Source organism: Sus scrofa, chromosome 15 (genome assembly GCF_000003025.6).
Source record: "Sus scrofa isolate TJ Tabasco breed Duroc chromosome 15, Sscrofa11.1, whole genome shotgun sequence".
In the NCBI taxonomy this organism is placed as follows: Eukaryota; Metazoa; Chordata; class Mammalia; order Artiodactyla; family Suidae; genus Sus; species Sus scrofa.
Genome location: NC_010457.5, coordinates 77698942 through 77725396, shown reverse-complemented (window position 1 = coordinate 77725396; position 26455 = coordinate 77698942). Strand labels below are relative to the sequence as shown.

General features: G+C 42.9%; 1 long non-coding RNA gene across 2 annotated transcripts; it reads right to left on the bottom strand.

Moving 5' to 3' along the window:
• On the bottom strand, positions 3387-25668 carry LOC106506279. Of its 2 annotated transcripts, none has more exons than XR_002339421.1 (3): positions 16163-25668; positions 13440-13551; positions 3387-11762 (listed from the first exon to the last, which is right to left on the bottom strand). It is a non-coding gene; the product is annotated as an uncharacterized LOC106506279 (long non-coding RNA). The 2 variants fall into 2 exon arrangements; XR_002339422.1 differs by lacking the exon at positions 16163-25668 and having other exon boundaries at positions 3387-11215; positions 11618-11762; positions 13440-13893.

Below are 26455 nucleotides of genomic sequence, written 5' to 3'. Positions count from 1 at the left end.
ATGGAAAGATATTCACAGTTCATTTCTGAAGAGCATTGTTACATTGTCTGTCTTGGTTTTGAAACCCTCTGGTTATATATTTTGGGTTGTTTATTAAAGTACAGTTTTTAAAGTCCTCCTGCCATCATTTACTTAAATGATGCAATGATGTAAATAACAGTCTTCAACAAACATTCATTGAGCATCTAGATTATCTGCTCCCTTGAGGCTCAGAGTAACGCAGCAGGTCAGTAGGAGAGGTATGAAGTCCATTTCATGGAAGAGGGAGCTCAGATCCCACGGTGGCTTAGGGAAAGGGCTCGAATCTGTGTTCCCAGAAGCCAAAGCCAGTGGTCTTCCTGTCACCACATTGGTCCCAATATTCCACAATTTTGTTCAGTTTAGAGAAGGTGTTTTTCCTAGTTCACGATTCTTTTTCTTTGTACATCTCAAGCTGCTTAGAATGCTTACATCCGCAAGAGTCTTCCTTTACATTGAAAATTAGGCAGTGTCCTCTCAGAGATTTCTGAGGACTGCTATTATAACCACCTTTTTTTTTTTTTGTCTTTTATTTTTTTAGGGCTGCAGCGAGGCATATGGAAGTTCCCAGGCTAGGGGTTGAATTGGAGCTGTAGCCGATGGCCTACGCCACAACCACAGCAATGCAGGATCCCAGCCGTGTCTGTGACCTACACCACAGCTCACGGCAACGTCGGATCCTTAACCCACTGAGCAAGGGTAGGGATCAAACCAATGTCCTCTTGGACCCTAGTTGGGTTCCTTCACCACTGAGCCACGACAGGGACCCCTACATCATCATTTTGTTGCCAGAGCTGGCACCAGATCCTTGCTCAAAACTCACCAACCCCACCTTACACAGGAGTTAAGTAAATCTTTAAGTCACAAGGTTTGGAGATAAGAAATGAAGCTGTAGGAAGAGAAAAATAAAAATCAGATGGAACCCACTATAACTAAGATGGAAAGGAATCTGACCTCCAACAGACACTGAGTCTCATTAGACACTTATTTTAATACATTAACATATTAAACAACACACGTATGGGCAGTCATGTCAAGAAGTCAAGGACCGACAAAGAATAAAAAGAGGGTGGCACCTCATACCCTTGGAAAGCCCCACCCCTCCCCTGATCAACAAATGCATACACCTCCCGTTCATTAGCCTCACTCCTCCCTTGGTCTTTACTCTTTATTTATTTATTTTATAATTTTTTTCCCATTATAGCTAATTTACAATGTTCTGTCCATTTTCTGCTGTACAGCAAGGAGACCCAGTCACACATATATATATACATTCTTTTTTCTCACATTATCATGCCCCATCATAAGTATGTAGACATAGTTCCCAGTGCTACACAGCAGGATCCCATTAGCTTATCCATTCCATAGGTTATAGTTTGCATCTATTAACCCGAAATTCCCAGTCCCTCCTACTCCTTCCTCTCCCTCTTGGCAACCACAAATCTGTTCTCCATGTCCACGATTTTCTTTTCTGTGGAAAGGTTCATTTGTGCCTTGTATTAGATTCCAGATATAAGTGAAATCATATGGTATTTGTCTTTCTCTTCCTGACTTCACTTAGTATGAGAGTTTCTAGTTCCATCCATGTTGCTGCAAATGGCATTATTTTGTTTTTTTCATGGCTGAGTAGTATTCCGTTGTGTATATGTACCACATCTTCTTAATCCAGTCGTCTGTCTATGGACATTTAGGTTGTCTCCATGTCTTGACTATTGTTAATAGTGATGCTATGAACATGCAGGCACATGTGTCTTTTTCAAGGAAAGTTTTGTCCGCATATATGCCCAAGAGTGGGATTGTTGGGTCATATGGTAGTTCTATGTATAGATTTCTAAGGTACTTCCAGACTGTTTTCCATAGTGGTTGTACCAATTTACATTCCCACCAACAGTGTAGGAGGGTTCCCTTTTCTCCACACCCTCTTTGGCATTTGTTATTTGTGGACTTATTGATGATGGCCATTCTGACTGGTATGAAGTGGTACCTATAGCAGTTTTTGCTTTGCATTTCTCTAATAATCAGTGATGTTGAGCATTTTTTCATGTGCTTGTTGGCCATCTGTAGATCTTCTTTGGAGAAATGTCTATCCAGGTCTTTTGCCCATTTTTCAGTTGGGTTGTTGGCTTTTTTGCTGTTGAGTTGTATAAGTTGTTTGTATATTTTATTTTACTTATTTATTTTTATTTTTTATTTTTTTGTCTTTTTTTATTTTTTTTTTGCTATTTCTTGGGCCGCTCCTGCGGCATATGGAGGTTCCCAAGCTGGGGGTCAAATCGGAGCTGTAGCTGACGGCCTACGCCAGAGCCACAGCAACTCAGGATCCGAGCCGCGTCTGCAACCTACACCACAGCTCACAGCAACGCTGGATCATTAACCCACTGAACAAAGGCAGGGACCGAACCCACAACCTCATGGTTCCTAGTTGGATTCGTTAACCACTGCGCCACGATGGGAACTCCTTTCTAAGTTTTTTTTTTTGTGTGTGTGTGTGTTTGTATATTTTAGAGATTAAGCCCTTGTCATTTGCATCATTTGAAACTATTTTCTCCCATTCTGTAAGTTGTCTTTTTACTTTTTTTATGGTTTCCTTTGCTGTGCAAAAGCTTGTCAATTTGATTAGATCCTATTGGTTTATTTTTGCTTTTATTTCTGTTGCTTTGGGAGATGACCTGAGAAAACATTTGTAAGGCTGATATCAGAGAATGTTTTGCCTATGTTCTCTTCCAGGAGTTTGATGGTGTCTTGCCTTATATTTAAGTCTTTAAGCCATTTTGAGTTTATTTTGTGCATGGTGTGAGGGTGTGAACATTCATTCAGAAATCAGTCACATTTCTGTATACTAACAATGAAATATTAGAAAAGGAATACAAAAATACAATACCTTTTAAAATTGCACCCCCCCAAAAAAATACCTGGGAATAAACCTGACCAAGGAGGTGAAAGACATATGCTGAGAACTATAAAACATTAAACAAGGAAATCAAAGAGGATGCAAAGAAATGGAAAGATATTCCATGCTCCTGTGTTGGAAAAATTAATATTGTAAAAATGGCCATACTACCCAAAGCAATCTACAGATTCAATGCAATCTCTATCAAATTACCCATGACATTTTTCACAGAACTAGAACAAACAATCCAAAAATTTATATGGACCCACAAAAAACCCAGAATTGCCAAAGCAATCCTGAGGAACAAAAAACAAGCAGGAAGCATAACTCTCCCAGACTTCAGGCAATACTACAAAGCCACAGTCATTAGGACAGTGTGGTACTGGTACCAAAACAGACACATAGACCAATGGAACAGAATAGAGAACCCAGAAATAAACCCAGACACCTACAGTCAATCTTCAACAAGGGAGGCAAGAATATAAAAAGGGAAAAAGACAGTCTTTTCAGTAAATGGTGCTGGGAAAACTGGACAGCTGCATGTAAATCAGTGAAACTGGTCTTTACTCTTAAAATCAAATCCCTTTTGCCATGTGGGCGAGAAGTTAATTTGTGAACTAAATTCCCATTTCTCCATTCTCTGGCCATTGAATAAAGCTTGTGCTGCCTCAGTCTTGGCTTCGGTTTTGTTTTGGGGCTGCATGAACCCTAATGGAAAAAGAACCTTCCTCACTGAGGCAGAGGGCCCCCGCCAAGTTGGGTCTAGGCAGGGGGTCTGTCTGACCTATTCAGTAACACTTTGAGGGGCTTAAGTGCTCAGGGGTCCAGAGTTTCCAAAACTGGGCACTGGGAGATTCGGTAAGAAAACTGGAGACTGGGTGTGACATTTCCCAGCTGAATATGGATTTTTAGCAATAATGTCCTAACAAGAAAATCCCACTGAAACCAGCTGTAATTTACCTGCTGTCAAAGGATTCTGCCCTTTATAAAATGCCGATTGTTTGAAAGACTGTTTCTCTGAATATTGTACTGTTGACTTCCACTGTACTGTCACAATATAAATGTATGTCTTATTACCTGAGATTATTCACAGGCCTAGTACACTTTGAAAAACAGGTATGCTTTTAAAATAATAAAGCATTTCACCAAGTGTATTGAAAAAAAGAAAAAATAAAGAATGTGAGGCGGTCTGTACCAGATATCAAACGACTATTTATGTTAGTTGTGGTTAAACCTGAATGATTTTTAATTGAAAATGGTCACAATATTTTTCTAAATCCCAGCACTAAAAGAAAAAGCCCTGTTGGCGAGGGTGAGGAAGTCAATGGCGGTCTCAGTTGTCCTTGGAGGCCATGGGTTGACGGCTGTGCAGTTGCTGCCACCTCGTGGACAGTCCAGATAGCGCAGCCAGGGAGGCGGGTGAGGCCACCCAAGGGAGCAAGCGCCCACAGCCCTGCTAGTCAGTGACACTTTGATAATGCCTCAGCTGAGCTCACTTATTACTTCGGAAGATGGAATGGCCCGGGTGGCTTATTACAGGTATGTGGTGTTTATTAATCCACAACAGTATTGTTTTTGATAGACAACCTAAGATTAAGGCTAATAAAGGACTCTGGGAATGTGGGCTCAATAATTTTATTGGCTTGAGAACAAAGAAGAAAGTCAGTAAATAGTACCTGGATCCTCCAGTAATTACTCCATCTTATAAATTACTGTTTTCTCTTATTCCAGCCCACAGTGTGTCATTCTAGAAAGTATGATATATTAATTTTTAGCTAAGCCATATCCACAGGGAGTAATCAGTCGGCACTGTACAGGTGTTTTTCCCATGAAAAAGGTTACTACTGGAATTATTTATAAACAACATCAGAACCCTGAATATTAACAAAGTGATTTTCATCTGCTTATGAAGTATCCGGAGATACATATGCACCAAACCATGTTGTTCTGGCTGACATTTGAAAGGTCACACATTATCTAGGAAAGAAGCTCCTTGCCTTCAAGGTGCCATCATTAGCCTTCCTTCTTATCCTTTTTTCTTATTCCTTTTAAATTTTATTTTAAATTTAATTATTATTAAACAAAGTCCTACACAACAGTATAAAAATACAATATTGATCATGCTTGACCCCACCACTAAGCTTAAGAAACACAATATTATCAATACAGGTGAAGCCCTCTGTATCTCCATTGTGTCACCTTTCTTCCATCACTTCACGCTCCCCTAAATTTAGTTTTTGTCACTCCCATTTGTTTCTCTTTCTTTCTTTCTTTTTTTTGGCCACAGTGTGTAGTGGGTTGGTGTGGGATCTCAGTTCCCAGACTGGGGACTGAACCTAGGCTGCAGTGGTGAAAGCACCAAATCCTAACCATGAGACCACCAGGGAATTCCCTCCCATTTTCTTTATGCTTTTTGTCAATATGTATATATCTATAAATAATACAAAGTATCCATTACATGTTTTTAAAGCTTTAAATGGTTTTTTTCTTGTCATTTGAATTTTTTCCCTTCATCCTTGTGATTTGCAAGATTCTTCCATTGCATTATATTCGTAGGGCTGCCATAATGAATCATCACAAACTTGGTGTCTTAAAACAACAGAAATGTATTATCGCAGTTCAGAGGGCTAGAAGTTGTCCTCAGGGCTGTCCTTCCTCTGGGATCTAAGAGAGACTCCGTTCCCACTTCTCCCTGCTTCTGTGGCTCCAGACTTTGCCTGGTTTGTGGCTACATAACTTCTCTCTTCCCCTGACCTGCGTGTGTCTGTGTCTTTGGATAGAGGGTCCACCCTTGTAATCCAGGATGATCTCCCCCCAGTATCATTATTCACATCTACAAAAACCCCAGATAATACGTGCTGGAGGCAGGTTTCCAATGCATGCATTTTGACTGACTCTGCTAATCACTGGATTATATGCCTCCTAAGATCAGATGGCTGAGACTTCCAGTTATTTAAATAAAGGCATTTCGTGTGGCTTAGCCTATACAGGTGAAAACTAGTACTGTGAGGTTACAGGTGGAAGAAATAGTGTGCTAGCTGGGGAGGCAAGTAATCTGGGTTCTGGGGTCAATCCTGTATTGACCCCCAGATTCCAAGGATAGGAAGCTGTTTCATCACTGTTTCTCTTCCAAACCATTTACCTGGTTTAACCTGCAGGGAGACTGAGAAGAAATAACCATTGATTTATTCCCTGGGTTTGGGCTGGGAGTGTGCAATGGGATTTTGGGGAACACTTTCTAATTTTTTATTACTAAAGTAAATCATTTTAAGGAAATCTGGAAAATAGAAGGAAAAAAATATTTTTAATTCCACTAACCTAATCATCTATTTCTGTACATTTTTATCGTTGTAATCATGTGAATCCAATACATCATCCTTTTGCTCGTTGCTAGATAATATTCATAAATGACTTTTTTTTAGCTAACATCCGTTATCTCACAACATAAATCATTTTTTTTAAGACAAGTACTTTCATCTCCATTTTATAGTTGCAGACGCTGAAGTTCAAGAGACTGACTTACTAAAGGTCCCACAATTAGTAAGTGATAAATCTGGGAACCATAAAGAAATTATAATTTATAATGCCTAAAATCTTGTGACTGTTACAAGGTTGCATTTGCATATGGGGATATTTCTAGCAGGTATTTGCACATCAACATCCAGTTAATCTGTTGCCACATAACAAACCACTCCAAAAAGTAGTGCCTTAAATCAATGATTACATTCATTTTCCTCATGAATTTATAATTTGGCTGGGGTTGGCAAGGACAGTTTGTCTTTGCTCCCCGTGGCATCTCTGCGCTGGGACCACATCTGAAAACTCACCTTCCTACTCACAGGTTGCCGGGTAAGAGTGGCCCTGGGCTGGGACCGCAGCTGGACTGTGGCCAGAACACCTCCACCCTGCCCTCCCTGGTGGCTGCTGGCCCACCTCCCACAGGGGTCAGTGGATTCCAAAGCAAACCTGGCAAGAGAAAAGAAACAAGGCAAAACTGCCTCCCCTTTTGTGAGCTTGTCTGAGAAGTCAAACAGGATCCCTTCTGCCATATTCTATTTGTTAGAAGCAAGCCCCTTTCAAGGGAAGGGGAATTGGGCTCTATCTTTTGTTGGGAAGAACATCAACGAATTCACAGGCATGTTTTAAGACTTCACAGGTGGCCCATGGGACATGAATTCTTTGCATTTCCCCTACATGTAAGATATACTCACTCCCCCTCCTCTCCATCTGCCGAGACAGCTCAGCAGGTGAGGGCGGAAGAACGGGTGCCGTGAAACTTAAGGAAAAGTTAACATAAAACAAGATACAGAGACATTTATCTTAAGTAAAGGTGGGAACTGGGGGACTCAAGGTCTCAGGGACCAAGAGTGCTGCCTCAAGAAACCACACTGCTTTTACTGTGCTCTTTAGGATGACGTCAAGTGAGGAGGGGGTTATAGGTGTAGGATATAGTTTTTTGTATTATTTTAGAAGTTCTTTTATTATTTTAGAAGTCACACAGCTGGTAGATGATTAAGCTTTTATTCTGACCTTTAGGCATTTAACAATCATTAGCATTTGGGGAAGCTTGGCTATCTGTGCATAGCATCTCAAGAATCACCATTGTGCTTCCACAAAGGGCATGTCTATCTGCGGCAACCTGGGGTGCCTAGGTTTGCACCTTGGTTCTCCTTGCTGATGCATATTCTGCTAATGACCATTCATAAACCACTTGGGGCCATGAGGTTCCTCTTTCTCTTATTTTGATAGGACATATGTTGTGCAGACGCCCTGCCCATCTGCACAGGCGTGCCCATCTGCACAGGTCCGGCATCCCTGTCCTCATTCAGCTGACCCTAAGAATAACTTATGCCTTTAGGTCTTTGTTCTTAAGCTTAAGTCGTTTACCAGCACTGCAACTGTTTTTCGAGCAGGAAGATGGGGTAAAGTAAGGCAGGACAAGATGGAGGTTTTAGCAAAGAAAATAGAAACAGAGTGGCTAAGAAAATATTGTAGAAACATGTCTCCCGACATCGATCCATGCTTCCAGATCCTATGGTAGCATGTGGCTGAGGCTCCCTGGCTACTATCCCCTAGGGTAGCTCCACCCAATCTGAACACCTGTGACTCAAGAGACAAGCCATCTCCCCACCATACCCAAAATACAGCAGTGGGTCAAGGTATAGACACTTAGGCTCAAAAGGGAGAAAAGTGGGGAGCCCAGAGTAGTCCCTGGCTCACAGCAGTTCTGCAATCCTCCTGAGTGTGTGCTGCCAGTTCCCTGATGAGGACTCAGTTCTGTTTCTTGGAAGTCATTCACCATATCTGCTCTTGAGTCTACCCTTTGGGCACTTTTCCTTTTCCACTAAAAGTAGCCCATCTTTGCAGCTGAGTTGCTCTCTTAGACTGCTTCCTGCCCTTTGGGAATTCGAAGGCCTGATGTCCCTTATGGTTTAAGTTCATCATAGTTCTTTAAGGAAAAAACATTGCAGGCTTCTTAAGAATCAATTTATGACCCACTCCATTAGGCAAAACCATACCCACAAATCTCATTTAGCCCTTCTCTGCCTTAGTCTCTGCAAAGCTACTGTCTGAGCTTATAGTTTGCAGGTCTTTGTATGCTTGAAAGGGTCTATGAAGCAACACCTTAAAACTTCCTGAGGTCTTAACACAGATTTTTTGTTTTTCCTTCTTATGGCTGCTCCTGTGGCGTATGGAAATTCCCAGGCTAGGGGTTGAATCAGAGTTGTAGCTGCCTGCCGGCCTACGCCACAGCAGCGCCAGATCTGAGCTGTGTCTGCTACCTATGCCTCAGCTTGCAGCAACACCAGATCCTTAACCCCACTGAGCAAGGCCAGGGATCAAACCTGCATCCTCATGGACACTAGTTGGGTTTGTTACCACTGAGCCACAGCAGGAACTCCCTACTTTTCATATTTAATTACCGAATATGTAAGGTATAATCTGTAAAGCATGATAGTGCTACAATATTTTACTTGGGAAAGCAGAGCTGTAGGTGTGTGACGGAGAAGGAGGCAAGGGCAGAAGATTCCTAGTAGGCCTTTGTACACATAAAATCCTCCAATATTGTGAGAAGATACACAGAGCCCTAGTCCATACCTGCAATGTCTGCAAAAATCCTCAAATGGCTCTTTTCTGGATTAATAGGATCTCAATTATTAATTAAGTGAACATTAAGATGATCTCAAGTGAGCTTTTCTAGCTTCTTAACACAAAGAAGAGACCCTCTCAGCCACATGGGTTACGAATCAGGAAACATTATTTTTGTGTGTGTAAAGGCACATGAGTTTATGTTGCTATTAGTGTTCTTTTAATGAATCAAACTCTCTGGCCAGAAACATCTTCAGTTCTGACTTCCTTCTACATTCCTATCAACCACCCTCTAATTTGACTTACAAAGCACTTTTACCTGGCCGGCCCCATATTTACCTAAGATAATTGAGCACAGGGGAGCCCTTTAAAACAGCCTGACATTGGGCTCCTTGGACTCTCATTAAGAGGGAATTTGCTCACCAACTGTTGCCCAAAGGTATTTTTGGTCTCGAAGTGAAATTTGTTTTTCTTTTTATAGTTGCACCTGCAGCATAGCAAGTTCCTGGCCCAGGAGTCAAACTAGAGCTGCAGCTGAGGCCATAGCAACACCAGATCTGAGCTGCATCTGCCACCTACACTGCAGCTCACAGAAACCCTGGATCCTTAACCCAATGAGAGAAGCTGGAGATCAGATCTGAATCCTCACAGATGCTATGTCGGGTCCCTAACTTACTGAGCCACAACGGGAACTCCTCAGAGTTAAATTTTGATTAGTAGTCAGTTTGCCTTATGGAATACCTCATGTTTCTTTTCCTTCAACGGCATTTATCCCTGTCTGTGTGTGTTTGCATTTGAACATGAACGTATGTCCTTATGTGAGCGAGTTCCAACTAGTTTGTTTTCCAATTGTTTCTTGCTGAGAGGCCTTCGATTTTCTTGGCCAGCACGTTGCTGTACAATGAAGAAAAACAATCAAATGATGATAGGTTAAAATCACAATAAAGGTTGTGTCTAGCAATGGATCTAAATTTCTTCTGAGAAGTAGAAAAATAACATTCCCTGACACTATTATATCCTTTATGACCATGTTTAGTCTGTGTAGTTTTTCTGGAACAAAATACCAGTGTCTATTGATTTTGGCTCTTGTTCCCTATATCTGTCAAAAACCTGTGATCTTAACCATTAGATATTCAATCTCCAAGGACAACGTTGTTGAGCTTAATCTCACCCTCTCCTGTAGTAAGAGCAAACATATCAGCATTGTTTGGTTCAGACTGGGGTTGCCTGAGAAGAATAATGAATCGTACATTGAGGAAAATAAGGCATTTAGACAATCATGCTTAGGAATTTGGCACCATGAATTGCAACTTTCCCCACAGCTTTGGCTCAGGGTTTCTCCCCTTTGCCCCCTCCTCCAAGATGCTCTGGACCACAGGAATTAGGTTCCCGCCCATCTCCCATTCTTTCCTCTGTTTATCCTTTACCCTAGTCCCTTACGAGGACCACTAACTTTCTCTTATTTCTAGAGCTCTCAATACCTAGATTACAAAGGTTTTACTCCACTCTTAAAGCTTGAGAATTCTAGCAGTTCCTGTCGTGGCTCAGCGGTAAAGAAGCCAACTAGGATCCATGAAGACGTGGGTTCAATCCCTGGCCTCGCTCAGTGGGTTAAGGATCCAGCGTTGCCGTGAGCTGTGGTGTAGGTTGCTATGGCTGTGGCGCAAGCTGACAACTGCAGCTTTGATTTGACCCCTAGCCTGAAACTTTCATATGCTGCAGGTGCAGCCCTAAAAAGCAAAAAACAAACAAACAAACAAATCTTGAGAATTCTACATAATTCTGTTGCAGAATGATGGAAATGGTGGTATACATTAAATGGAGTACAAGTCTGCAAAATAACACACTCATAGCAAGTCTGTAAAATAGCACAGGGTCACAGCATTCCAGCATGAGCCGAGGGCAGTGAGGCGCCTCAGTAAATAATTGGTGAGTGAATAAGAAGAGCTTGTTTGGGGAGAGGATGGAGGGATCAAGTGACTTGCTGGAGGTTCCACTCCCGGATGACGATGAATTCTTACCAGAATCCAGATCTTCCTGTTTCATCCAGTTCTCACGCTTCTACATGGCCAAGCTTCCAGTGATTTGCATTACTTTCGGAAACTGGTGCCTCTGGGGATCTGGGGATCAGCAGTGCTGCTGCCAAACAAAGGCATCCTGGGGCCATCTGGTGTCTGACCAAGTCGGGCTCTTAGCAGGGGCTTTGGTTCCTCTTTCCTGGTGTTAAGAACGCAGTTATTTTGATTTAAAAAATATGGTCTTTGATTTCTTGTTAAATTAGACTAAACCAAGATTCAGATGATGTCAACCATGCAAATGGAGTTCTGCCAATACATAGTTTTCAGTGCCGTAAATGTTTATCTTAGTACAAAAGTAATACGTGTTAAATATAGGAAATGATATAACAGATAAAACAGAGGGGAATTCAAAATGCCCATTATCCTACTCTACCCCAAAGAGAACCAGTATTAGTCAATTAAGTGTTTGGTATATCATGTCTTCAGTTATGTATATATGCATATACACACATATATATGTACATTCATATTTATGAATTGTTTTACATATTGTTTATTTCACTTAATATTTTATGAACATCTTTCTGTATTAAGTACTCACCTACAACATAATTTTTGTCATTCCCTACTCAGTGGACACTGTTTCCAAAGACAAGAAATCTTTAAAGACAATTTGCCGTACAGATAGTCACAGCAAGAGTGAGTGATTCTCAGCCTCCACTGGTATCAGCTCACAATCCAGTGCCCTGCAAATAGGAGAGAGAGCGGGGCTGGCTGCCCCCAGTGGCCTCTGGGCCTCTGGGAGCAAGGATCCACCAGAACACCAACAGAGGAAAAGGTCACTTGACCACCTGATCCTCAGGGCCCCTCTCCTCATCCACCTTGAAGGAGGAACAAAGATTCTCACAACTTGCAGATTTTGTATGCTTCCTTCTTGAAATCATTCAAGCATTTGCACTTGGGAAGGTTGGAGACCAGAAACTGATTGGAGAATGAGGAGAACAACTTTATACATTTAATATAATTATGGAGGGTGGAATTTTTTAAAAGTCTTTTTAGGAGTTCCCTGGTGGCCTAGGAGTTAAGGATCTGACATTGTCATTGCCTTGGCTCAGGTTGGACCACTGGCCTGGGAACTCCCACATGCCCTGGGGCATGGCCAAAAAAAAAGTCCTTTTTTTTTTTGGCCACCCCAAAGCATACGGAGTTCTGGGGCCAGGGATCAGATCTGGGTTGTCACAGCTGCAGCAATGCTGGATGCTTAAGCCACAGTGCTGGGCTGGGGACTGAACCTGTGTCCTAGGACTCCAGAGACGCTGCCTATCCTAATGCACCACAGTGGGAACATTTTTTTTTTAGGGCCACACATACAGCATATGGAATTTCTGGGCTAGGGGTCAAATCAGAGCTGCAGCTGCTGGCCTACACCACAGCCACAGCAACTCGGGATCCAAGCCTCATCTGCGACCTTTGCTGCAGCTTGTGGCAATGTCAGATCCCAATGAGTAGAGCCAGGGATCAAACCCACATCCTCATGAATACTAGTCAGGTTCTTAATCCATCGAGCCATGATGGGAACTCAAAAAGTCTTTTTAATGAAGCAAAGAAATGTGTATCCAGTTCTGCATGTTGATTTAAAGTGATGAATTGCAGGCAAGGGAGGATGTGTGTGCACGAGAGAGAGAGAGAGAGTGTGTGTGTGTTTGTGTGTGTGTGTGTGTAAGAGAGACAGAGAGACAGAAAATGGGAGTGGAAAGCTAGGTAGAAAAGGAATGATTCTCTTTTTCTTTTTTTTTTTGGCCATGTCCAGGACACGTGGAAGTTCCCGGGCAAGGCATCCGACCCATACCACAGCAGCAACCTGGGCCCCAGCAGTGGCAATGCCAGATCCTTCACCCACTGAGCCACCAGGGAATTTCAGGAAGGAATGATTTTCTATCCTGTAGGAACTGAATCGTCATCATCACTCCACACTCTTGCGCATACAAGTTATACCTGTACCTTTGCTCCCTCCGGGATGAATAGTTACACTTCACAGTTGTCACTACTCTCCTTGCCTCAGCCCTCTTTTACTTTCCTTCTTCCCTTTGAATGTTCCAGGTAAGTTCTTTGGGCCCAGACTCTCCCCAGTCTGTCTGCTCAAGACCCCCTAGCTAGAGATTCGAGGGGAAACACAGGCTTTGCTAGGAGAGGTTGGAGCTGGGAAGAGCAAGGCTGCATCCAGCTCTCCATGCCTTCACCCCGGCTGGACCCCAGTGGAGAAAGGAAGAGCGTTCAGTGGCCCTGGATACCAACCGGGGCTGAGCTGGGAGCTGCCCCCCTCGAAGAGATCCAGTCCAATTTCAAAGTCCCTTCAGCCCCAGAGCCACAGAATAAGGGACCTCAGTTCAGAAGCTTAACTTTAGAGAAATCTCAACCCTTACCAGTGCAGCATTCATCCAATGCTTGTATTTCTCCTTTTCACTTTCATTCTCCCCTAAGGAAATTGATGACAAGTCTTAATCTGTCTTCAATGTGATGGATTTATACAAATAGCTGTAAATACATATAAAACATTGATTTGGACTACATTTCTATTGTAATATTTAGCGAATGGAAGAAATGCGTATGCAAGGTTCTGACCCTGAAGCTGAAGACCAGATATCTTTCTAGTTGAAACAGGAAACCACTATGACCCTCCTCGGCCTGGAAATCTCCTTAGTATGTACCAGTAGATATTGAACCCATCAAAGACTGACAGTTCTACTTGAAAGTCAATCAGAGAACCTCCCCCGGAGAGTTCCCATTGTGGCTCAGCAGTAACAAACCCAACTAGGATCCATGAGGACGAGGGTTTGATCCCTGGTCTTGCTCAGTGGCTTAAGGATCTAGCATTGCCATGAGCTGTGGTGTAGGTCGAAGATGCAGCTTGGATCCAGTGTTGCTGTGGCTGTGGTGTAGGCTGGCAGCTGTAGCTCCCATTCAACCTCTAGCCTGGGAACCTCTATATGCGATGGGTGCGGCCCTAAAAAGAAAGAAAGAAAGAAACAAACAAACAAACAAAAGCCTCCCCCACCTTCCCAGTGGCTCACTCAACAATCAAATGCTGTCATGAGGGTCCCTTCTTTAGTCTATAAACCTCACTCTCCCCTTACGCACCTTCGATTCCCTACCAGAAGGAAAGTAATGGTAGCTGACTCCTCTCCTAGAGTGAGATTTAGGTAATTTTATGCCATTTGTCAGAAAGACAAAACACGAATACACTCTTATCCAGATGCATAATATAAACTAGCATGTTGGGCTCCCTCCGTTGTGAACAGAGGTGGGCAGACTGTGGGATCCAATACACCTCACTCATCCGGGACCCTTTCCACCCAAATCTGCCTGTCCTTCAAATGGGTACTTATGGGTCATGCCCCTGTGGTAAGTGGGGAGCCCTTTCAGCTTGTGCTCTCCCCTCCTCTTTTCTAGCCATCTAAAGCTTAACATTCTATATTTAAAGAGGTATTCTTTTTTTTTTTTTTTTTTACCATTTCTTGGGCCATTCCCAAGGTACATGGAGGTTCCCAGGCTAGGGGTTGAATCAGAGCTGTAGCTGCCAGCCTACACCAGAGCCATAGCAACACGGGATCCAAGCTGCGTCTGCAACCTACACCACAACTCATGGCAACACCGGATCCTTAACCCCCTGAGCAAGGCCAGGGATCGTACCCGAAACCTCATGGTTCCTAGTCGGATTCGTTAACCACTGAGCCACGATGGGAACTCTCCTAAAGATGTATTCTAATGAACATGATATTTCAAATCAACTATACTACAATAAATTAAAAAAAAAAAAGATGTATTCTCTGGGGTCCAAGACTATTCTTCATGTAGCTCGGGAAGAAAGTCCGCATCTCCATAAGATGAGAGATGGATTCAGGGGAGATACAGAGAAACTCATCTTAGGCTTGTCTAGGAGGGCTATTGACAAAGGCGATAGAACCTCTTAAAGGAGAAATACCATAGGCGTCACCAGATTTCGAGGAGTTGGCTAAGGACAGAGTAAGTGCCCAGCTGACTGAAGATGCACTTTTTTTTTTTTTTTTTTTTTTTTTCCCAACAGTTTCTGGAGCACAGGCCTAGCCCAATGCAGCGCAGCTCCTCCTTGCTTCTGCCATTAAGCAGCTAGCTCTCTACTCTTTCTATTTTCCAGGTGGAGGCAGACAAAATCCACTGGGTTCCCCAAGGTCCAGGGCACTTATCAAGCTCTCTAAGTGGTCCCGTTAGGGATGGAGTAGGATAGTTACACAGGTAGTTGTAGAAGTCCCAGTAGGGGGCCATAGATAGAGAGGGAAACCCAGGGAACTTTGAGAGACCCTGTTAAGTTAATCACTCAAGAAAGCCATCAGAACATAGTGGAACAAAGCAGGCTTAACTATAAAACCGTAAATAAAAGCAGATATGCCTCAGGTCATTAAGTGAAAGATAAAATGAGGTCTGCATTCAATTTCAGCAAGATAATGATCCTCGAATGCATTCAAGTTCAGCAAGATAATGGTCCCGGAGTCCCTGTCATGGTGCAGTGGTTGATGAATCTGACTAGGAACCATGAGGATGTGGGTTCGATCCCTGGCCTCACTCAGTGGGTTAAAGATCCGGCGTTGCTGTGAGCTGTGGTGAGCTGTGGTGTGGTGTAGCCATGCAGATGTGGCTTGGATCTGGCATTGCTGTGGCTGTGGTGTAGGCCAGTAGCCATAGCTCCAATTTGACTCTAGCCTGGGAACCTCCATATGCTGCAGGTGAGGCCCTAGAAAAAAACAAAAAAACGAAAAACAAAACAAAACAAAACAAAATCAAGATAATGGTCCTTAGGACCAACGACAGGAATTTAAGGGAAGGAAGACATTCCAAAGGAGAAGACCCTCATTATAGAGAACCTGAGATGATTCAACATATTTCAGCATATATTACCACCCTCCTGCTGGTTTGAATAAATACCATGATGGTCCTAGTTTGACCTCATAGGGTCAAATACTCTCTTACCTGACATGAAGGAGGAGCTAGTGATGTCAGCCTGACGTCTACTCCCAGAATGAGGAGGAAGGCTATCTTTATCCCCCCCTTCCCACTTTCCTTGGATTATAAAAACGTAGACCACCTAATCCTCGGGGCAGAGCCTCCTCACCTGCTCACTTGTATCCTTCACAAGTGTCCGTTTCTTTCTTTTTCTTTCTTTCTTTCTTTCTTTTTCTCTTTCTTTCTTTCTTTCTTTCGTCTTATTTAGGGTCACACCTATGGCATATGAAAGTTCCCAGGCTAGAGGTCAAATTGGAGCTATGGCTACTGGCCTACACCACAGCCACAGCAACGCCAGATCCTGCTCTGCTGAGATACAAAGAAATGGAGCCTCAGTAAGTTTGGACACCAGGTGAATGCTTCTAATTTAAAAAACCATGGGTTCAAGTCCCAATCTGGGTTCGAGTCAGAGGTGTTTTGGCTTCAGTCTCAAGAAACTTCCTTTAAGTTGTGGTGCCCTCCTGTCCCCATCTTGCCACTTGTTAATGTGAATGGATTTTTTTTTTTTTTTTTTTTTTTTGCTATTTTAGGGCCACACCCGTGGCATATGGAGGTTCCCAGGCTAGGGGTCTAATCAGAGCTACAGCTGCCAGCCTATACCACAACCACAGAAACGCCAGATCTTTAAGTCACTGAGTGAGGCCAGGGATTGAACCCACATCCTCATGGATACTAGTCGCTTCATTACCACTGAGCCACGAAGGGTACTCCCTGTGAATGGCTTTTGACAAGAGAAACATAGTAGGGTTGGGACACTGAGAATCTAGGAGGGAAGAGGATAAGGAAAAAGGCCAGTGAGCCATTTAATTCAGCCTAGGACCAGCCCCACAGCCCCACTGCCCGGGCACAGAGGGAAGCAGCTCCCAGCAGTTCTGCTGTCCCTTGCCAGCCTCTCTTTCCCATCACTGACCCTTTCTCTTGCTTTCATAGTCGACTTGCTTATTTTGGTGATGAATGTTTCATGAGCATTCAGCTTGTATCCATCTGGCTCAAACATAGCCTGGGGGTGCAAATTCCAAATCCCTAGCACTTACAGAAATCAGAGAGGGAGAGCCAGAGAGCAACAGGTCCAGTCTGATGAGAAGGGCTGGTGGCAGGAGTAGGGTTCTGAGAAGAAACACTCCATCCAGTCTAAAGGGTGGTAGGAGCAGGGGCGAAGGAGAAGAGCAGGAGCCAGAGAGGGTTTTTTCCTTGGTGATGCCTGATCTGCGTTTTAGAGGAGATGCTGAGTTTAGCAAGGCAGAGAGGGTGGGGTGATATTTGATTACCAGATTCTGACCATCCTGTAAGCTATTTCTGGGCATCAGTTGGTCCCAAGCCTGAAAGAAAAGCACCACTTAAAGCAGTTAATTTGCCACATCAATGTAGAATTATAAACCAATGTAGAAGTGTAGAAACTCTTAGGCTGTATGATAGGATTTAAGGTATTATGTGTACCTATAAACTAGTAACCAATATTATCTTCACAAGATCTTCCCTTTTCTTATCCTCTGCTTCCCTCTTTTTTTTTACTATATATATATATTTTTTTTTTTTTTTTTTTTTTTTTTTTTCTGAAGAGAGATATTTCTGCACTAAATGAAACTGAGCAGGACCCGGTGGGGCTTGTGAACCGATGCTGAAGTTGGCAGTTGTCATCAGCCTCTACCCCTGCCCCCCGCCAGTGGAGCTCAGGGTGGAGACCAGGAGTGGGGCACTCTGAGCTCTGGGAAAACTGGCAGAACAGGTCTTCAGACGGTTAGATAGTTTTAGGAGATTTTATGAGCCCAATTCTTCCATCTCCTCATATCTAGAAAAACACTAAAGTCCTTCAATGATGACTGATGTCTGTGACTAGTAGTGACGTAACTAAGCAGGGCCCTGTGGGGCTCCTGGGCACAAAAGCCTTTCTGTGTCCCCATTTCCTATTCTTAGGAAATGGGCCTCATTCAGCCTCCAGGACCTTCCCTGAGTTCTAAGGAGCAGGTTCAAAGACAGTTGCTGATCAGGGAAGGAAGGGGATGCGAAGACCAGGGAGGAACAGTCAAGAAACAACAGTACAGCCTCGGGGCAGGATCCTGGTTCCCTCTCAAGGGATACACATGATGATATAGGCATCTTATACACCTAAGAGAAAAGTTATATTTCTTATGCTTCTTTTAGAAATGAATACTTTAAAACTGAACAGCTTAGAGTCTTCCTTGTCTGTCTCCCTGGCTTAATTGCATCCTAAACACAATCACTCATAAGCTAAAAATTAAGCACCCTGAGCACAATTGCCTGTGGGTTAAAGATGATGAGCACATGTCATTTTTCAGGAACTTTCCTAGTTTGTTTGAATCGCTGATCCATATGCCCTTTTCTTTCTTTTTTTTTTTTTTGGATGTAATTTTATTATTTTTTTATAATGATCATAACAATCTAATTTCACAGGATTTCCATCCCACAGCCCAAGCACATCCCCCCACCCCCCAAACCGTCTCCTCCAGAGACCACAGGTTTTTCAATGTCTGTGAGTCAGCATCTGTTCTGCAAAGTTCAGTCTGTCCTTTTTTCAGATTCCGCATGTCAGTGAAAGCATTTGATGTTGGTGTCTCATTGTCATATGCCCATTTCACAAGTACCGTTATTCTAGGCAATATCCCAGAAGACCACCACCACGATCATGCTGATGCTGGAAAGATGACATCAGAATCTGAGTTCTTGTTCATGGTGCTGAAGAATCAACCTCGTGAACCAACAGGCAGCAAGCAAGCAAAGTCTTTATTACAGGAAAGCAAACAGCTCCCAGCACAGACACTGGGAGGAGGAGGAAGAGTCCCACTCTCTATTGTCCTATAGGTGTTTTTAATCCCTTAAAGAGGGGGTACCAATGTGGGGTCCAGAAGGATGTAGTTTTCTCCCATTGGCCTTGCCCAGTTACCTCTATCAGTCCTTGTCCAATAGGAGTCTTAGAGGTGGAAATGCCCCAAAAGTTTTAAGGTTTCTTTGCTCTTCTCTTCTTAGACTGAGAGTCGCCATTCCTCTCATTCCTTTTCTATCAGTTGAGGAGTGGGTTAGTGATTTCAATGGCCACATCAAAGAATGCAACGAAACCCACGCTCCTACACTAACTACAGTGTTACCATCCTGCCTCAACACCAAGATCTCCCCACTCCAGCTTTGATGAAGAAGATCCCCCCAAAGAAAGAAGAGTGCATGTCTGCCCAATCCTGATTCCTATCTGAAAACCTCCTTTTTCTCCTTTTTACTATAAAACTCCCTGCAATTCTTCCCAACTTGGGGGGGGCGGGCACAGTCTTTAAGGCATTGGCCTGCTATGGCCCCCTTTTGCCTGGCAAAACAATAAAGCTATCTTTTTCTCCTTTACCCCAAACTCTGTCTCTGCATTTCAATTTGGCACCAGCAGATAGAGGCCGAATTTTGGCAACAGAAATCTTGACGAGACCAGCAGCCAAACTTCTGTAAAATGTGTGCATGGCTGCATGCACCTCCCCCTTGTTGGCAAATAAGATAACTCTGGCTCGGGTCGTCAGTGTTGAAAAGTGAGACATGTGGACAAGGGGACATCTTGACAAGGCTCCTTACTTCTGCAGAAGGGCGCAGGTGCTCAAAAAGTGTGCACGCTGAAGCTAAGACCCTCTCTCTTTATCCCTAATGCAGGTGGTAGCAGGTGGTATACCTGTCCCCTTCCCATTGGTCAGGTCAGGGTGCACATTCTTCCCGATTGGCCAGTTGAAACAAACTGTTGCTGGGAGAAAAGGTAAAGAGGAAGGGGGTCGCAGGGGGGTGTTTCAGCCGAAACTGGAGCAAAATGGAGTAACCAAGATTTCCTTTGATAGAAAAGACATTATGTTACTTTCCACACCCTTCAGCTTGATGACTTACTCCCCCTTTCCTCTTTGGAATACTGCCTCCTGGGCTGTAAAGTGAACAAAACCAAAGAGGTCATAGTCAGGGTGAGAACAAAGGTGAGCCAGTAAGCCCTGAGGGAACTCGGGAAAGAAACAAAGAAGACTGGCCTACAGCTGAGGTGCATATCAAAAGAGTGATTCCAGTTCTCATTGTGGCTCAGTGGTTAATGAATCTGACTAGGAACCTTGAGGTTGTGGGTTCCATCACTGGCCTTGCTCAGTGGGTTAAGGATCCAGTGTTGCCATGAGCTGTGGTGTAGGTCACAGATGTGGCTCGGATCCCGAGTTACTACAGCTCCAATTAGACCCTAGCCTGGGAACCTCCACATGCCGAGGGTGTGGTCCTAGAAAAGACAAAAAGACCAAAAAAAAAAAAAAAAAAAAAAAAAAAAGAGTGATTCCAGTAGGCCCAGACCTTTACATCTTCCCACAGAAACTGGTTTTCTGTAAATCTGGTTATCTGTAAATCTTTTGTTCCTACTACCTTCCTTTTGTTGCAAAAACTCATATATCCTACCTCTCCCCTCACCACAGAGCAGTTTCTTTAGGGCTACCTGAGATGCTGTCTCCTGGGCTTAAATCCTAATTTCACCCCAAATAAAACTTAAGTCTCAACTTTCAGATTATGCTTTTTTTTTTTTTAAGTTGACAAGCCTTGGGCACGAAAGACTTTCTCCCCCATTTCTTGTTTGTAGAAAATAGGCCTCCTTCAGCCGGCCTCCAAGACCTCCCCTGAATTCCAAAGGGCAGATTCAAACAGTTGCTAATCAGGGAAGGGAGGGGATGCAGAGACACAGGAGGAGCAGTCAAGGACAGCCTTGGGGCAGAGTCCTGGGTCCTCCTCAAGGGATATACCTCACAGTATCTTTGAGCGCTTCTGCAGAACGAAGCCCCACAACAAATGGAAGATGATAACTGTCTGATGAAACATTGCTCATTCCAGAGAGAAGGTCACAGTTTGATAACCTTGAGACCACCGAAGCCCATCAGGAGACTACCTGAGGACAGATGATCTCTATAGACTAAAGGAATGCAGACCCTGCACACGCCCTGATCCATATCAGCAACCCCATCCTTGAACCCTTTGATAGGGATATGGTAGGCACAGGTAGTTAAAGTCCTGATGAGGGACCACAGATAAAAAGGGAAACTTAGGGGACTTTGGAAGACAGCTTCAGTTAAAAATTGCTAAAGAAAGCCATCAGCACAAGGCAGGCTTGCTTGACTAGTGGAGGTGTGAGAATTGCCTCTGGTTGTTTGGGGGTTGGGGGTGGGAGATGGGATGAAGCCTGTACTCAGATTCAGACCTAGGGCAGGAGTTTGAGGACCACCCTTCTGCTGATTTGAATATACACTTTACTGGATACCAAGGAGGAGCTAGCACTCCCAGAAAGGATGAGGTGCTCTTTTCCAGACCCCCACTCCCCTTGAATGACATAACTGTAGCCCACCAGATCCTTGGGGCAGAGCTTCCTTGCCTGCCCATGTGCCCCTCTTACAAGCATCCTAGCCTAATAAATCTATTCCTTGTCTATCACTTTGTCTCTCGCTGAATTCCTTCTGTGCAGAGACATGAAGAACCTGAGCCTCGGTGAGTCCAGATACTGGGTGAGGGATTCCAATTTAAAACCATGGGTTCAAGTCCCAATCTGGGTATACGCTAGGTTCAGGCCATTACTGCTGTAAGTTTTGCCTGGCAAAGTAGAAAGCTGTTCTTTATCATTTCACCCAAAACTCTGTCTCTGAGATTCAATCTGGTGCACAGAGGCCAAGTTCGGCATCATAAAGAGGAAAATTAACTTACCCAAAGACATCATCTGGGGGAAGATCTGCATGACTTTCTCAAATGGACATTAGGTGATATTGTGCAATTAACTTATTTTTCGAGCTATTTGTAGATGAAGTCTTATGCCTGCAACGTACCTTAAAGACTGGTGGGGTGCGCTCTTGTGCGGTGGGTTAAGGATCTGGTGTTGTCACTGCAATGGTTCAGGTCGCTGCTGTGGCAGCAGTTCAATCCCTGGCCTGGAACTTCGTTGAAAACAAAACAAAACACCCATGCACACACAAACTGGTGGGGATGGAAAGGAGAGACAGAGTGAAAGCAAATATGGGAAATGCAGATGTAAATAATTATTGAATCTGTTAGAGGGTATATGTATTTATTATACCAGTTTTCAGTTATTCTATGGTTTAAATTAAAAAATAAAAAGTTGGGAGTTCCTGTTGTGGCTCAGCAGTTATGAACCTGACTAGTATCCATGAGGATTTGGTTCAATCCCTGGCCCGGCCCAGTGGGTTAAGGATCTGGCATTGCTGTGAGCTGTGGTATAGGTCACAGACACGGCTTATATCCTGCATGGCTATAGCTGTGGCATAGGCTGGCAGCTGTGGCTCTGATTGACCCTAGCCTGGGAACTTCCCTATGCCGTGGGTATGGCCCTAAAAAACAAAAACCACCCCTCCCATGCTCAAAAAACCATTGGGAAAATATAAGTGGGTTGATAGTGTGGAAAAAAGTAATGAATTGGTCAGTAGTAGTTCCTTTCAGTCGGTGTAAAAACTGCTTTGCCAGAGTTCCCATAGTAGCTCATTGGTTAACGAACCTGACTACTATCCATGAGGACTCGGGTTTGATCCCTGGACTTGCTCAGTGGGTTAAGGATCCAGCGTTGCTGTGAGCCGTGGAGTAGGTTGCGGGTTCTGATCCTGAGTTGCTGTGACTGTCAGCTCTGATTCGACCCTAGCCTGGGAACCTCCATATGCCTCGGGTGGGCCCTAAAAAGGCAAAAAAGCCCCATGTCTTTCAATGGTACCAGGGTTGGCATGGCATGCAAAGCCTTTCTGACCCAGCCGTTGGCTTATCACCCCAGCCTCTTCTCTCTCCTCTCTCCTCCAGCAATCTACTGCCACTGCCACCATGCTAAGTTATTTAGTATCTCCCCAAGTGCCATGTCCTCTCTTATTGTTGGATCTTGCCAAAGATGAAAAGACAAAAAACAAAAAACAAACAAACCAAAACTTGCTTTGCTTTCACATAATACATATTACATGTACCATCTTTGTATTTTCATCTGAATTCCCATCTTAAAGTGTTAAGCTGCCAGAATACAGTCCCATATTCATAATTTTTCTCTTGTCCACTGACACAAACCTAGATGCTCAGACATTATGAGTGGAGATGACAATCACTCACCCTTACAATTCTCACCTTATAAAAAAGGTCAGATTCTCACCTTTAATTGCAAGGCATTTAAAGCAGGTATGTTTCCTATAGCATTTAATTAGGTGAGCATTAAATCTAAGTAGATAATAAGCAAGGTCTGTATTTGGCAAGAAGTTGTAAGTGTGCCTTGAATAAGGCTGTCTTTCGCTCAGCTTTTCTCAGAGCAAAGCAGTCATTCTGCAGCTGTTCCATTAAAACAAACAAATAAAATCTCTCTGGTCAAAACCAGTTAGTAAAATACTGCATATTATCTTCTCTGTCTTGGAAATTCATGTTAGCTATTAGAATTAAAAATGTTGCATGAGTTCCTGTTGTGGCTCAGCGGGTAAAGGACCCAACACAGTGTCTGTGAGGATTCAGGTTCAATCTGTGCCTCACTCAATGGGTTAAGAATTCAGCATTGCTGCAAGCTGTGGTGTAGGTCTCAGGTGCAGCTTGGATCTGGTGTGGCTGTTGTGTAGGCCAGCAGTTGCAAATCCAATTAGATCCCTGGCCCAGGAACTTCTGTATGCCACAGATGCAGCTGTAAAAACAAATATAAATAAATAAAGCCCATATTTCTTATTAAAAAAAAAGTTTCAAAGTTCTGCTTTCTGATAATGGAGGAGTAGCTTCTATTGGACAAACTTTTCTGCAGATAACAACTAAAAATCCTGGAAAAAATATTTGAAAAAACTACCTGGGGAGTTACCATTGTGGTCAGTGGAAATGAAACTGACTAGTATCCATGAGGATGGGGTTCGATCCCTGGCCTTGCTCAGTGGGTTAAGGATCCGGTGTTGCTGTGAGCTGTGGTGTAGGTTGTAGATGCAGTTTGGATCCTGAGTTGCTGTGGCTGTGGTGTAGGCTGGCAGCTACAACTCTAATTTAACCCCTGGCCTGGGACCTTCCATATGCCACGGGCGGGGCCCTAAGAAGCCAAAAAACAAACAAACAAAAACTACCTGAAAACTCTAGAAAGCAATGAAAAGCAAGCACGAACTGGAGTAGAGCTTACATTTGGAAGCAGCAAATGACTGCTTTTTTTTTCCACTGTGGGAAGGCCCTGGTCTCTGTAAAGCATGGAGACTGAAACTAAGTAGAAAACTCTCAGTTTTACTTGATTGAAGAACGAGAGGACAAATTCAGTGAGACCACAACAGCGTGAAAGAAGGGGGAGAATCCTAGGAAGAAGAAAGCCTGTAAGGAGAGCCTTAAATTCTGCATGTAAACCCTTATTCACATCTCTGACTGACCCTGAACTATATATTCCTGGGCAGATTCCAAGAAGTCCACCTAAGGCTAAAAGAACTGAGCAGAGACTTCAGTTGCTGCTTGCTACAAAGTAAAATAGTTTACAGTTTCAATCTGCCTTAGTCAGTACTCTTCAGAGGAATGTAACAGAACCCAGAGTCTCTTCAACCATTCACAATATCTGGGATACAATAAAAATCGGTGGACATACAAAGAATTACCTAAATGTAGTCCATATTCAAGAGAAAAGGCAGTAAATAAGAATTCATCTCAGAATGATCAATACATTGGTATTAACAAAGATTATAAAGCAGCTATTGAAGTTACACTCAGGAACAGAAATGGAAATATGTTTGTAATAAATAGACAAAGAAATCCATGCCCATATACATCCTAATCAAACACTCAAAAACAAAAGCTCAAGGAAAAATCTTGAAAGCAACAAGAGAGAAAACAGTCTAAGGGGAAAACAATGTAAATGATCACAGATTTCTCATCAGAAACTGTAGAGGCCAGAAAGGAATGTTAACATTTGCCAAGTGCTTAAAGAAAAAACTGGCAACCCAGAATTCAATATTCACTGGGAATATCTTTCAAGAATGAAGAGAAAATAAAGTCATTCTCAGACACAAGAAAACTAAGAGAATTTGTGGCCAGCAGACATACCCTAAAAGAGAGTAAAGAGAGATTTCTGAACTGAAAGGAATTCTGGAACATCAGGAAGAAAGGAAGAACAATAGGGTAAATATATAGGATAAAAACAATAGATTTTATTTGGGGTTTTCTAAATTTTGATAGTTGAATCAAAAATTATAATACTGTCTAATGTGATTCTCAATAGGTAGAGGAAATACTTAAGACAACTATAATAAAAATGGTGTGTGTGGGGTAGAGGATATAAATGGAATGGGGGAGAGTAAGTGGATATAAAGATAAAAGAGTATGTATCATGAGCGATCTTTTGTGTGAAGCAATAATTCTGAACATTGATGGTGGTGGTGGTTTCATGGATCTACACATGATAAAGTGGCAAAGAACTATACACTCACATTGTAACAATGTCAATTTTATATTATACCATACTTACGTAAAATAAAATCGTTGAGGCAAACTGGTTCAAAAATACACACAAGATATCTCTATACTATCTTTGCAAGTTCCTGTGAATCTATAATTATTTCAAAATTAAAAGTTTTTTATTTTTTAAAAAATTATTATTTATTTATTTGTTTGGCTGCGCCCATGGCATGTGGAAGTTCTGGGGCCAGGGACTGGAGCCACAGCAGTGAAAATGCTAGATCTGTAATGTGCTGTGCCACCTGGGAACTCCTTAAATTTTTTTTCTTTTTTTTTTTAATGGCTGCATCTGCAGCATACGGAAGTTTCAGACTAGGGGTCTAATTGGAACTGTAGCTGCTGGCTACAGCCACAGCCACAGCCACACCACATCCCCGAGTTGTGTCTGTGACCTACAATGCAACTTGTGGCAATGTCAGCTCCTTAACCCACTGAGCAAGGCCAGGGATTGAACCTGTGTCCTCATAGATACTAGTTGGGTTCTTAACCCACTGGGCCACAATAGGAACACCTTAAAAATTTTTCTTAAGTAGAAGAGGGAATATAAAATACAGGAATGTAAAATAACTTGGACTCTTATTTACTAAAAAAAAAAAAAAAAAAGAAAAAAAAGAACAGAGCCACAGTGACCTGGAAACAGTATCAAAAGCTCAAACACATAGTAAATGGAGTTCTAGAATGAGAAGAAATAATGGGGGAGAAAAATATTTGAAGACACAATGGCTAAATTTCCCAAATTTGATAAAAGATGCTAACATTTATAGATTCAAGAAAATCAGTAAACCCAAAGCCTGATTTTTTTAAAAAGTGTACACCCAGGTGTATCATAATTAAAATCCTGAAAACCAAAGGTAAAAAGAACATCTTGAAAGCAGCCAGGAACAAAAGACACATTACATACAAGGGGAAAAAAATGATACAACCAACAACTGTCTTAACATTATAGATTATTAAGGCCAAAACACAGCAAAAT